Below are 14,478 nucleotides of genomic sequence, written 5' to 3'. Positions count from 1 at the left end.
TGGTATTATGGTCCAGCTACTCACTGATGAAGCCTCAAAAAAGGCTGAAACCGGTCTGGGTAGTGACCTCCCTCCATAATGTAATAACAGCATACATTTTCTAGGAAATGTGTTTTTACATTATGGAAAATACCTAAGAATAGCGATCTGAACTTTCCCCACCTTTGCAACGAGTTGTCCAGTATTGTACTACGTACTAGGGTCACTTGCATTAGCTCACACTAGTGTTCGCCGATACTTTATAGTTTACTATATTCGGCATGAAACTCTCTGATTCCAATCTTTGAGTTTCTTATTCGGTTTTGGAACAATGTGGATTTTATATCCCCTTAATTTAAAATATTGTTTATATCGCCGAAATGAAGCTTATTAGCTCTTTATATTTAAGTAATGTAATAATACTTTTTTAATGAAATTTTGTATGTGTTATATTTTAACTATCCTGTAAATAACAGACAAGAATCATAAAAGTCTTTGTAAAGGTTAAATTGGAACAAGAAAGTTAGAGCAAAGTTCACATTAGCTTAATCGGCTTATAGACATAGGCAGCCACAATGCAAAGTCCAAGGCACCCACGTGGGAGACATATCGGAGAGAAGATACCATGGAGTGCAAAAAGCTTAGGTACCGTCAGCAATCGATGATGTAGTAGAAAGAGCAGCCACAAGTGATATAAAAGATTTTGCGGTGCGAGCTCGGAACTCTTTTTTCTTGGTTCGTGCCTCTCTCACCTCGGTTTTGGTTCCAGTAGAAGTCGTTCGTGCAGACGGGAAGAACGGTGGTCAACGACGACCATGCAGTCAGGTAGCAGTCCGGTCCATGCATAGGAGTGGCACAGCTAAACAGCCAGTGAAGACCGCAGCTTTATGCAGAACCACGTACACCCATCCATCAGAGTAGTATCGCAATCATCGGCACAGGAGTGATTCGTGAACGTAATCACTAGTTGGCAAAATCGGAGGACAACAGGTAGCAGATCGAGGAAACTAGCCGAGAGGAGTCAGCAAAGATTAATCGAGAGGAATTTCTTGCTTAGTCCACTTGGTCAGTAATGTAAAACCTTTTATTTGTCGATTGAACTGTGAACAGCTAGGAAGAGTTAATGTGCTAATGTAATAAGTGATAGGACTTGCTAATATATGATAGGACTCTAGTACTTTAACCGGTGGTAAATTATTGTAATTCTAGAAGTATATTGTAACAGATATTGTCCTTGAATCATTTCTAGTATGTTATAATCTAATCTTTGAATATTGAGTAGTTATTCACTTGCATAGCTGTGATAAGTGAACGAGAATAGGACAGTTTGATTTGCTGATGTTTTTTAGTGTAACTCTTTAATTGTAATTAGATCTTGTCTTATAGATTGGTGTTACTTGCAGGAACAAAATTTTTGTGTTAGAATAGCTTTGATTACTATGTACTATACCTTAGAATGAATAAACATTCTTGTTTTCTTTATCTAAGTAAATTGCCTGATTTCTCAAACCAATGCACCGCTTGCTTAAATTAGAACCTGTATAAAAAAACTCAAGCACGGAGGGGAACTGGTTACGACTAATAATTGAAGAAAGTAATTTAAGAGCTTGTTGATTACTAGATTCCAAGATCGTGTGACAGTCTACGTGAACTCTCTGACAAAGAGATTTCCCTTGCATAGGAATTAAGATGGCGCAGCTTCAAAAAATAAATTTTTCTTAATTCTGAAAAGGAGTTAACTCTAGAATTGCAACCAAGGAAAATTGGCCCTGGCCTAAGGCATTCTCTTTGTTTGTAGGATTTGCACACATGATCGAGTGGAATGATAGGCCACTGAAGGAATAAGTTTTAGCTAAGATACAATACTAAGAAAAGGGATGAGAGATAATATCATAAGTGTATAACAAGATAGTAACTAAGATAATAAAACATAAAATAAATAAATATACACTTAAGAGAAAGAAAAAATATAGCAATAGTACACTGGCTAGCTTCCATCTAATCCTGTGTGAAGGAAGGTTGAAAGTGTAGTCTGCCAGTCCAGACTTGTCATAATAATGGTAGCAAATGTATTTCTTATGTTGTCCAAGGCAGATTAAACCGATCTTCCTGTCTGTCTGTCTGTCTGTTGTAGGCCAAGTCGCAGTCATAGAGGAAACTATACAGTCCAGGATATGCTAGGGAGATGGAGTTTATCCTTAGGAGAGCAGATGAGAGTTACTAAGTGAACATGTGATGTGAAGGTCATATTTTATTAGTAGTCCTTTGGCTATCTTTTTAGATGTACCTGGGACATAAAGAATAGAAATAGTGGTGTTTTGTTCTTGTGTGTTTGAAGAGGGGGGGGGGCAGAGTAAGAGTGCAATGTAGTATTTTATTTATTTGTAGGAGCTGTAGCCACTGGCCAGGAACGTATGATAAAGATATTTAAGTTCTGTGGAAAGAGCTGCATCGTTAGAATAAGAAAAGGCAAACAGTTATTAGATTCTTTTTCTACTGTGAAGTGAATTTTAGGATGTTGGCTGTTTAGGTAAGCAACAAAAGAATCCATAGTATCTTTTCCATGGGGCCAAATGACAAACACACCATCAACAAAAGCATAACCACACTAAGTGCTTATATGTAGCTGTGGTAAGTATTTTGTTTTCGAAGTGTTCTATGTAAAAGTTAGCTGATGGGGGGCATGGCATTATAGTACCATTAGTCTGTAGATTTTTCCTTGGAAAATAAAGTAACTTACATGATGCATAGTAAATTTGAATAATTCAAAGATATTAGGGGAGGAAGGGGATTAGACTTTATTAAATTAAGAATGTCTATTAGTGGCACATTAGTAAATAAGGAAGGGACATCGAAACTAACAATTATGTCTGAATTTTTATGGATATGATATGTAACTAGTGATTTGAACAGAATTTTTTAAAACATAAACAGGTTTTATTTTGTTGATTTTTTAGAGTCAAGAAGTCACTTTTTTTTCTTTTTTACAACATTAGAGAATTAGGACTTGATATCTTTTGTCCATTACAATTTGAATTGTTTCACTTACTCACTGTTGCATGTTATTTTAGATGGATGATGAATTTCATCACCCAGTGTGATACCATTGCCCTGCTTACTGGAGGCCTGAAGTGGTGCTTGAAAAAAGTTTCATGTTTGGCCTCTAGAGCCGAGCTTCCAAGACTATGTAAAAATAAATAAAAATTACAAAAAAATATAAAACTGATAAAAAAAATGGGAAAAAATCCTTAGCCCACCTTTGGTACAAACATATGTACTATGGGCTTTCCTTGATAATGCTGAGAGATGGCTATACAGTGATATCTCAGCTAACGAGTGACCCTGCTAACAAATTTTTTGGCTAACAAAGATTTTTTTCGCTGTTTTTCGGACTTGGCTAACGAATATGGATTCGTGCACTAACATAAAGCAGCAAACATGCGGTCAGGCCATTCCAGGAGCTTATCTTTTCCATCTGTATGTGTGTGACAAAGAAATGAGCTGATCACATCACATAGGGGAGACCCTCCAACTCGACTGGGTTGTTCACGTTCGAGACAGCGAGAAGTGAGACGATAACATTGTAAATAAGATAGTCTCCTTGGGCAAAGCATTACATTTGGAGGTAAATGAAGAAGATGCAGAAGAATTAGTTGAAGAACACTCAAAAGATCTGACAACAGAAGATCTTGAAGAGTTGAAAAAGCAAATGAATCAGGAAAGAGAGCTCATCAGAGGAGGAGGACAGCAATAAAAAGGGAAGAATGCCAACAGGTGACATTAAAAAGTGTATGAATCACTTAAAAACATTCTGAAAAAAAGAGAAGTTCAATCAACTTTGGACAGATTTTTGACTTCTCCTTTAGCAAAGAGACAGAGGCCAGCTACTGAAGAAGAGGAGACTTACCTTGAATAAACTTTGAAAATTTGGAAGAAGAATAGTAAAAACATTGTGTACATATTTTCAGTTTAATAAAGTGTGTATAATAGTGTAAAGATTGTCAGTTTTTCATTCTACTTTCCATTCTCCTTCATCTAATTGGGTAGCTGTTCATCTCAGCCTTTGGTGAGTTTTTGCCCTTTTATAGTGTGTTTTTTACTATTTTATAAAACTTATCTTTAAATAGTAGGCAGCATCCAGAACGAATTAAATGATTTTCTATAGAAACCTACGAGAAATCACGTTTCGGCTAACGAATGTGATTCCAGAATGAATTATCTTCGTTAGCCGAGGTATCACTGTATATACTTAGTATAGTCAAAGTCATCTGTTAGTAACAATATGGCAAGATTTTCAGAATGATAGAATCTGTTTATTTAACTCTCTCTCCTAAGTCCTAATTCTCTAATGTCGTAAAAAAAAAAAAGAAAAAAAAAGTGACTTCTTGACTCTAAGAAATCATACATAATGAGATACCAATAAGTGCAAGGATGGAAATCAAAGAATCTTTATTCAGAAAGAAAGCTTCTCATCAACATTCATCACTACTGAGAAGTCTTCTATATAAGTTATTTTTGCAAACCTTAATTTAATTTAGAAAACAAAACAAAAAAAATACTGTCGATATTTTGAGTAATGTCCTAACAATAATTCTTGGAATATAAAAAGAATATTGTCAAAGAAAAAAGCATTTCTTTAAAAAAATTAAGAGCATCAAAAAAAGTGTAAGAAAATTATTGCAAGTAATAAAAAAAACTGCATTTTGTAATAGCATACTTGTATAATGACACCATGTATTATCAAAACATTTTGTTTTGTATATTATTTTGTTTTGCCTAATTTTGCCTCAAAATTCCACGATCCAAATGAAATAAAAACAATTCTAAGGATTTATTTGTTATTTTGAATTGTTGTACCGATAAAAACAGTTCCGATTATAGTATAAAAAAAAACTGACGTCATTAATTTCATTCTGAAGCTTATGTTTTGATGGTCAAAGAATCTGCACTGGTGATTTCTGAATTAATTCAGGTGGTCCTTGATTTACACCCATTTTACTTATGATGGCCATCCTATTAACATCTTTGCTGAATACTGCTTCACACACAGACCAGGATGTTATTGCTACCATAAAGACAAACTTAAAAAAAAAAGTTATCATACATTCACACTAAGTATGGGCTAAAGATTTTTTCCTTTTTTTTTTATAAATTTTATATATTTTTGAATTTTTATTTATTTTTACGTATTCTGAACACCATGCCCTAGCAAGAAACATGAAACTTTTTCTAGCCACTTCATGCCTACAATATTCTTTAATAAATGGCATCTGGAAGAAGTGGCTGAAAATATATGTTCATACAGTCACAGGATTCTCGAAAGACAAAGTCTTTCAAGAGACTGGTGACAAGATAGTGTGGCTGTTGGAGGTTGACAATGATGATGATTATGCACAGCTGCAGGTGGAAGCAGAGGGAGAAGAGTTTTCAAATGCAGATTGTATAGAGATAGAAGCAAAGATAGTTGCAGCAGAAAAAGAAATGGAGGAAAAGGCAGAAGAACAAGAAGATGAAGAAACTAAACCCCAAAAAAGTTTATAATGAAGAAATTGACAAGAGGCATTTGCCTCTGTTAATAATGAAATTCGGTTGATTGTGAAAGTGGACCCCCCCCCCCCAACATGGTGTGATTCAGCAAAAGAGAAAAAATGAAGCAAGCAGCAATGCCTGCTACAGAAAAATTGATGCAGAAAAGAAAGGGCAAACTCTGCAGACTAAGCCGAATGTGATGTATAAATTTTTAAAGGAGTCCACTCCTGCTCTCTCACCTCATTCCCCTGAAGATCAGCCAAGCTCATTCACAAGTTATGCATCTGCTGAACCCTCCTCAGAATGCTTTGTTGCAATTCCTTAATTTGAAGAATTTGATTGCTGATGACCTAGTTTCCTCTGTAATATAATATAATATAAATTATGGAAATATAACAAGGTTCTGTACTTTTTTGTAGATATATAAAAAAAAAAAGATGACCAGAGAAAGCTTTTCAAAATGCTACAATTATGTGAGGTAAATGGACCATTATACCCAGCAACACATAGTCTATATTTAAGTTGTAAGTTAGCAGCCAGAATTGGCAGAAATAGATGGTTTGATGTGACCAAATCAGATGTATGAGAAGGGTACAACACTATCCCTGCTCATATTCATCATCTATATGGACTGATTGCATTATGAAAGAAAGTGGCATTAAACTGCTATTAAAATTGGAGATATCAAATTTAGCTCTTTGCTTTACACAGATGATATTATTATTATTAGGGTATCTCTATGCTGTCAGAAGAATAATCACAACAGACCCATATTCACACAATACCTATCATAGCTCTCCTTAAATTCATTCGCTGATGAAGCACTCACAACCACCTCCAGCAATCTATTCCATGCATTCAATATCCTACAAGCCAAAAATTTAGTCCTGCGCCCTTGATAACTGCACTCTCATACAATTTCTGTGGGGGGGGGGGCTCATTTGCTCCTTTCCTGCCATACTGCAAAAAGAGTCTTCAGTATCAATCATATAAAGCCTTATAATCATATAAAATATAAAATCATACAAAACTTGAGTATATAATAATTTATATACTTATCTCCTCTTTTTCGCCTGTCAGCTACTTTTGGAAAAGGTGACCAAATCTGCAAACAGATTCTGTATGAATAAATCTGTTAACAGTAGTCCACATATGGCCTTATCAAAGTCTTATGAAGGGAACAATAAGATTTCTATTCCCTGCTTACCAGTGTTTTCTTCAATAATGATAGCATAACCTGGTGTGCTAATATGGACACTTTTGCAATATGCCCTCTAAATTTCAATTCCATGATTTCATCAATTTCCTGCAGTTCAGTTCCATCAATATAGCACAAACACTGTGATTGCTTCTTCCTCTTACACTTGGCTACATTAAACTATAGCAGCCATTTACCTTTGTCCACACTGCTACTGTATTTAAATGATCCTGCAGGATCGCTACAACACCTTCATTGACTATTGCTCTTCCCAGTTTTGCATCTCAAGCAAACAACCGAATATTTCCCATCAAATCATTTCCTATATCACTGATGTACAAATAAAACAGAAGAGGACCAAATAACAAGTCCTGTAGTACATCACTGGTCACCTGCCTTCTACTGGACTCAACTCCTCTATATGTCACTCTTTGATAGCTGCCATCAACCACTCTCTAATTGAAATCACCAGCTTCATCTTATAAGTATTAAGAGAGACCTCCAAGGAGGGAGGGAGGCCACTACTACATACGCTAGCTATAATCCTTGTTCTTGAATTCATTCACACTGCTTGCACACATAACATCCAATAACAATCCATTCCAATCATGCACCACTCTATGAGGGAAAAATCTAGCTCTCACCCCATTCTTAGCATTCATTCTCAACTTCCAAGGAAGCCCTCTTGTCCTTTCCACAGCCTCCATAAAATGAAAAATTTCTCAATCATATCACCCCCTCTTTCTCCTATTTGCTAGTGTCTGCAGTCTACAAATTCTCAATTTGTTTTCATAATCAGTATTCCACAATCCTGATATCATTTTTAACACTCTTCTTTGCATTTTCTGAACTGTTTCAGAATCACAGGGGGGGGGGGACAAGGGAAACAAGGAGACAGACCTGCACACAATAGTTCAAGTGAGGTCTTATCAAGGCCTTGTAAAGAGGCAAAATGACATCCTTATCTTTAAATATCAAAATTCGTTTCAACATAGCAATTCTCTTTTGAGTTGTATTTGCAATCTTTGCTACATGACCCCTGAACTTCAACTTCCTATCTACTAACATTCCTAGATCCCTAGCCTAATCAGGTTCTTCTAGCATAATCCCACCAATATAATATGACATTAGATATCTAATCACGTCATAATGAATGACTTTACATTTACTGACATTGAACTGAGAGCCCTTTCCCATGCCCACAATTCCAGCTAATTCAAATCATTCTGCAAGTACTGCATATCAGCCACATTCTGATTACCCTACCCATCTTTGCATCAACAGCAAATAGATGTATGTTGCCTGTCAAATCCTTCCCAATGTCATTAATGGACACTGATCCTTGTGGTACACCACTGGTTACCATAAATTCTCAAACTCACATTCCCCATATACCACTTTTTGATATCTGTCAGTCAGCTATCCTCTAATCCATGCTAATATTTTATAATCCAAACCCATATTCTGCAATTTATGCAACAGTCTTGTCATGCTGTATTCTGTCAAAAGCATTAGCAAAATCCAAAAGTATCATGGTGTATTCATTCCCCTTGACTAGTTGAATAGTGACATTATTATAGAATGTGAGTAAGCTGCTAAAACATGACCTTCCTTTAGTAAACCCATACTGTTCATTGCAATTCAGAAATGGGTTAACAGATTCATTGTTAACCCATTTCTGAATGCAAGCCGTAAACAACTTTTCCAAAATCTTAACCACCACTCCTGAGATACTAATTGGTTCATAGTTGGATACATCAGTCTTTGTACCACCCTTGTGCAATGGGATTACCATACATTCTTTCCACTCCTGTGAAATCTTCCCTGTTCTGAGATTCAAATTATACAAGGTGGCCATAAAATAACTTTCCCTCTTTGGAGGCATCTGTAGCTAAAACCAATAAACAGATTGAGACCAACTTTTATATCGAGACTTTTGAAGGCATGGGGAGATGATTTCCACAAAAAAAAGATTTACTACCAAAATCACCGATAGGGGAAATTTCAATGTGCTGACCTTTCTTGTGTACAACAAATTGCATTCAGTGTGCAACATGCTCTACAGCTGAGCATAAGAAGTCGGATTAAATGTTCATAACAGCCCGTTTTATGTTCTCTTTCAAGATATGCAAGTTGGGAACACCACCAACATACACAATGGATTTCAAATACCCACACAGCCAAAAGTCACAGGGAGTGATGTCCAGGGATCGAGACGGCCATGCCGTCGGAAAGTCAGTTTTTTTCACTACATTAATTTCTGTGTCTCTCAAAGTTGTTGTTTTAGTTTAATTATTATCATCATCATCATCAAATTCCTGCCATGTACCCTCAAGGGGTGTACAGGATATGACAGTACTACATGAAAAATTTACATCATTACTAACTTCCTTTCTACAATTTTCCTCCAAATCAGTCTGTTACTTGTCAAGACTCCAACATTATCAGATCTTATATTTCTATCATCTAAGGCACTTTGTACCATATCAATCCACCTATATCTTGGTCTTCCTCTGGGTCGTTTTCATGCCAACCTGGCAGGGAACACTTGTTTTGCTAATCTTTCCTCTCCCATTCTATTTAAGTGACCATACCACCTGAGATTAGCTCTGTTAACGCATTCCTGGATGCTGACAATGTCAAGTTCTTTCCTAATATCCTCATTTTTAATATGATATTGCCATTGATACCATCTGTTCACGCCTCTAATCTTTCTCAGGACTCTCATATCTGCAGTCTCTAGTCTTTGGTCAAGTGTTTTACATCTGACCCAGCTCTCAGATCCATAAGTTAAAACGGGTTTGAACACTGTCTTGTATACAGCTAATTTAGTGTTCCGACTAATTTCTCTCTTATTCCATATGAATTTATTCAATTGACTTCCCACCATACCAGCTTTGCTGATTCTGTTGTCTATTTCTATATTTAATTTACCATCTTCAGTAAAAATCGTGCCTAAGTAACTGAAATGTTTTACTTGTTCCACAGATTCTCCATTCACAACACAGTTGACATTTTCAAGGTTTCTGCCTATTTTCATTGTCTTTGTCTTTTTATTGCTGACCTTCATACCATATCTATTACAACAGCTATTCAATTTAGTCAGAGAATCTTGCAGACTTGTAGCGGATTTATTTAGAAGTATAACATCATCCGCATAAAGCAAAGAGTTGACATTAACATCTCCAATTTTGATATCAGGTTTAATACCACTTTCCTTCATAATGTGATCCATATAGATAACGAATAACAGAGAGGATAATGTACATCCTTGTCTCACACCAGATTTAACATTAAATCATCTTCCTGTACTTCCTTCAATTCTAACTGCTGACTTACAACTCAAATAAAGACTAAGTATTGCTTGATATAATGCCCCATTGACATCATATAACTGCAGCGTATTGAATAGCTTCTCTCTTGGCACCTTTTCATATGCCTTTTCCAAATCGACAAAACTTAAATACAGATCTTTGTTATATTCCCATGCTTTCTCGACTATTTGTCGTAAAGTGAAGATCTGATCCTGACAGCCTCTATTTGGCCTGAATCCAGCTTGTTCTTCACCAAGCTTTTCTTCCACAATTCTTCTCAACCGTTTCTCAAGTATACTTGCATAGATCTTGCAAGGAACACTCAGTAGGGAAATACCTCTGTAATTCTCACATGCAGTTTTATTTCCCTTTTTATATATGGGTACTATGAGAGCTCTACTCCAATCATCGGGAATTCGTCCCTCACTCCAGGCTTTCTGAACTATGCAGTGCAGCCACTGTAAGACTTTTATACCACCATACTTCAGCATTTCTGGTCGAATATCATCTACTCCTGCTGCCTTTCCACATTTCAAGCCTTTGATGGCTTTTTCTACTTCAAGTATGGATATGTATTCCTGACTGCATGCCTGGTCAGTGTTTTTTTATCACTGTGCTGTCATCACTGCTTGTTTCATTTAGCAGTTTTTCAAAGTAATTACTCCATACCTCAAGGATATCTTTTTCTCCTGTTTTCATGTCACCTTTATCACCTCTAACTCCTTTTACAGCACTCTTTCCTCCATTCCTAAGCTTCTTCAACAACCTCCAGAATATTTTGCCACCTTATTGATATTTATTTTCTATATTCTTGCCAAAGTCCTCCCATGACTTTTATTTAGCTAGTTTTACACACTGTTTAGCTTTCTTACATTTGTCTCTGTATTCTGTAAGAGTAAAAGCTGACTTATTTGACAGGAACTTTTGATACTTTCTTCTTTTCCTTCACTGCCTCTTTAACTTCCTGTGTCCACCAGGGAGTTCTGATTTTTTTATCCTTGCACACAACCTCACCACATGCCTCTCTGGCAGAATCAATCAATGTTTTCTTCAGAGTTTGCCACTGAATCTCCAAGGTTTGATTCCTGTTCTCAAACTCTTTCATTTTTTCTTCAATAATCTTTGTGTATTTTAGTTTACAGTTCCCATCTGAGAGCTGCTCAACTTTTATTCGCTTTAAAACTTTCTTACATGTTATTCTTTTCAATATGAAATTCAATTTTATCCTGCTCAAGACTAAATAGTGATCACTTCCAATTTCAAATCCTCTGTACACTCTGGTGTCCTGCACCAGGGAGAAAACATCACTATCAACAATAACATAGTCAATGAGACTTTTCTTATTCCTAGCCTCTTCTCTCCATGTGAATTTGTGCACATTTTTATGTTGGAACATGGTGTTAGTAATAACCAGTCCATGTCCTGAGCAGAAATCCAACAGATATTTGCCATTATTATTAGCTTTGCTCTTTTCTCCAAATTTTCCCAAAATATTTTTATATGTCTCACAATCATTTCCTACTCTGCTATTTAGATCCCCAACAAGGACCAACTTTTCCTTTTTCATTGTGTCAGTTGCTTTTTCTAAAGCGTCAAAAAATTCCTCCACTTCTACCTTAATAGAACCTTCTGTGGGACCATAGGCACAAATAAGTCTCATTGTGCAGTTCCCCATTCTCATATTTGCCCACATTACTCTACTTAAGACTGACTGCCATTCAAGAAGATTAGCCTCATATTTTGTGTTGAATACTATGGCTACTCCTTCTTTTCCTTGATTTTCATTGCCTGAATATAACATTTTGTATTTATTGCTCAGAAAGATCTCACCAGTTTAGGTCTTTTTTGTTTCAGTCACCCCTATTATATCGATCTGGTACTTATCTAATTCCTCAGCTAGCTCCATTTCTTTGCCATTCAGGTTTCTTACGTTGATAGTACCGATCTTTAATACTGGTGATGTTGAGTTGGGGTTTGTTTTCAGATTTGTTCCAGTAGCTGACTTTTCGCTGTTCGCCCTGGTTCCCTGGCGAAAACAACGGTGGCCTTGTTTAACCGGGCGACGCCCCAGCCGGCATGAAATTTTGTCATGTTGTACCATCATTTTTTATTTTGGTTTAACCAATAAGAATACAGTTTGGCGGCTAAATCCCAAATTGCCAGCCCATCCTCGTTTGTTCAGTATCAAAGTAGATACCCAACAGGGTGCACCACGAGAAGGTGAGGATTGGACATTAGGTCAGAAGCCCTGGTCGGTTCTCCGCATTCCTTTAAAAGCTATGTGGAGGTCTCCTCTCAGTTATACAGCTTTGATCCTTAAGCACCCCGTTTAATTATTATTATTCTTATTATCATTGTGACGTGCCACATATCCAGCTGGAATGACTGACGCGGCAGTCGCTTACACTGTCGAAATGTTATCATTTCATTTTATCTACCTTTAATGCAATTATTCGCTTGTTTTTGGCTCTGCCAAAATCTGGTGCCAAAATTTCGCCTATTGGCGACTTTTGGTACCAAATCTTTTTTTTTTTTGCGGAAATCATCTCCCCATGCCTTCAAAAGAAGAGGTTCTTCAAAAGTCTCAACAGAAAATTTGGTCTCATTCCGTTTGTTGGGTTTAGCTACAGATGCCTCCAAAGAGGGAAAGTTATTTTATGGCCAGCTGTATAATGTGGTCAAAAGGAGTTAAGCTGAACACTCTTTTAGCACCCTTGCTGATATCCCGTCAGTCCCTATTGCTAAATTCTTATACAGTTTGTGCAAGGGTTTTATTACTTCCTCCTTATATACCTGAGTTTTTTCATCCAGTGAACTCATCTTGCATACAGAATATTGATAGCTTTTAGCAAAATGGGCACCCATTAGTTGAATAACCTCTTCTACTGTCACCCTCATATCATTTGCATTCAGTAGAGTTATTCTTTCATATTCATTCTTTCTTTTATTTGCAGCATATCAACAGAATTCTTTGGGGGTTGTCTACATGAATCAGTTTCTTTTCGTATTCAGTTTTCTGTACAACAATTGTAACTCTTCTGGTCTGCTGTTTATAATTTTCATAACAGACATCATCCTTATGCACACAGCATTCCTTCCACATCATCTTTTTTTTTTTTTTTTTACAAATCTCTTGCTTAATAAGATTAGACAACCATTTAACTCCTACCCTATTTATTCTTCAAACTCTTGGGACACATTCTAATATTTCATCATTTAAGTATTTTTTAAATGCTTCCCATGCATAACATCCATGCATAATAATATAAGCCACAGGTGCAGGGGATTCTGTCAACTCCAGGATAAGATAGAGGAGAAAATTTGTTTTTAGGTGAGATAAGGAAGGTATTAAGTATGCAAAACTGGATGGAAAGAGACTTGTAAGTTAATCTGTTGAAGTAGTCTTGCTCATTTTTCTGAAAGTCTTTAACATGTGGAATACAAATTCTAGTGATTTCTCTTTGTGGCAGGTGAGGATAATGGACATAATTATTATTTTTTCAATAGTTTTTGCATTATAACCATTAGAGATAAAGGTGATAATAAACAGTTCTTTGTTTAGAAAAGAATCTGTAGAACATATTTTATGAGCTCTGTCAACTAAAGATTTGATTACATCATATTTCTGACAAGGGTAATAATGCAAGTTAGAATCAATGTATTTACCAGTGTACATTGGTTAAAAACAATAATCAATTGACAATGGTTATGAAACTTAGGTGAAAATTTTACAAATAAAGACATTTAAATATGATTCTATGTGTGTTCACATAATAACCAATAGTAGTAATACTGTATGATAAATGCTGAATATTAATTATAATAACTTTAATATTTCCAATGTTTTGGGAATGTTACATTGCCATCATCAGAAATCACAAAACAATGATATGGGCATGAGTATTAACTCAGTAAATAAGGTGGAAGAAAGGTGACCAAAGTTGTGCCTAGAGTCCCAAATAACACCTCCTAGTGGAATAAATTGGGTGGTCTTAGCCATTGGACTGAAGATCTGCAGATGAGAGCTTCTCAAAAGTTGGGGTGGTTTCATGCACCCATGGTGAGTTCTGGAAAATATTTCAGGGCTGAAGCAGATTCCAGGAATAGCCTTTCATGTTTGTACTTACTGTGGTGCAACAGAGTGGTCTTCAAGTGTATTCTGCAGTGGTGTCCAAAGCATGGTCAGCAAGTTCAGAGTAGTAATGGCAAAATTGGATGTAGTTGATGTGTTCAAAAATTCTGATATTGGCTGTCCTGCCTGTTTGGCCAGAGTAGGAAAGTTTGCAACTGCAAGGGACCTGATAAACACCTGGTAGGTCTAGAGAATGTGTTGGTCTTTGGTTGAGTGGATAAGAGATGCCAAATTTTATGTCATCTATAAGTGGCTGTAAGGTTGTATTTCTTTTGGATTTTTGTTAATTTTAAAGATATGTCCAAGATATATGAAATGGTAAAGCC

The 14,478-nt window shown here is 36.2% G+C and overlaps 1 protein-coding gene across 2 annotated transcripts in view; it reads right to left on the bottom strand.

The window, feature by feature from the left end:
- LOC150109360 (alpha-catulin-like) overlaps positions 1–14,478 on the bottom strand; it is a 439,125-nt gene that overhangs the window by 76,030 nt on the left and 348,617 nt on the right. The gene's annotated exons all lie outside the window — the stretch shown is intronic.

Source organism: Typopeltis vanoorti, chromosome 2 (assembly GCF_054136105.1).
Source record: "Typopeltis vanoorti isolate ZY-2024b chromosome 2, IOZ_Tvanoo_1.0, whole genome shotgun sequence".
Lineage (NCBI taxonomy): Eukaryota > Metazoa > Arthropoda > Arachnida > Uropygi > Thelyphonidae > Typopeltis > Typopeltis vanoorti.
The sequence above is the reverse complement of the archived record's forward strand: the minus strand, read 5'-3'. Positions and strand labels throughout refer to the sequence as shown.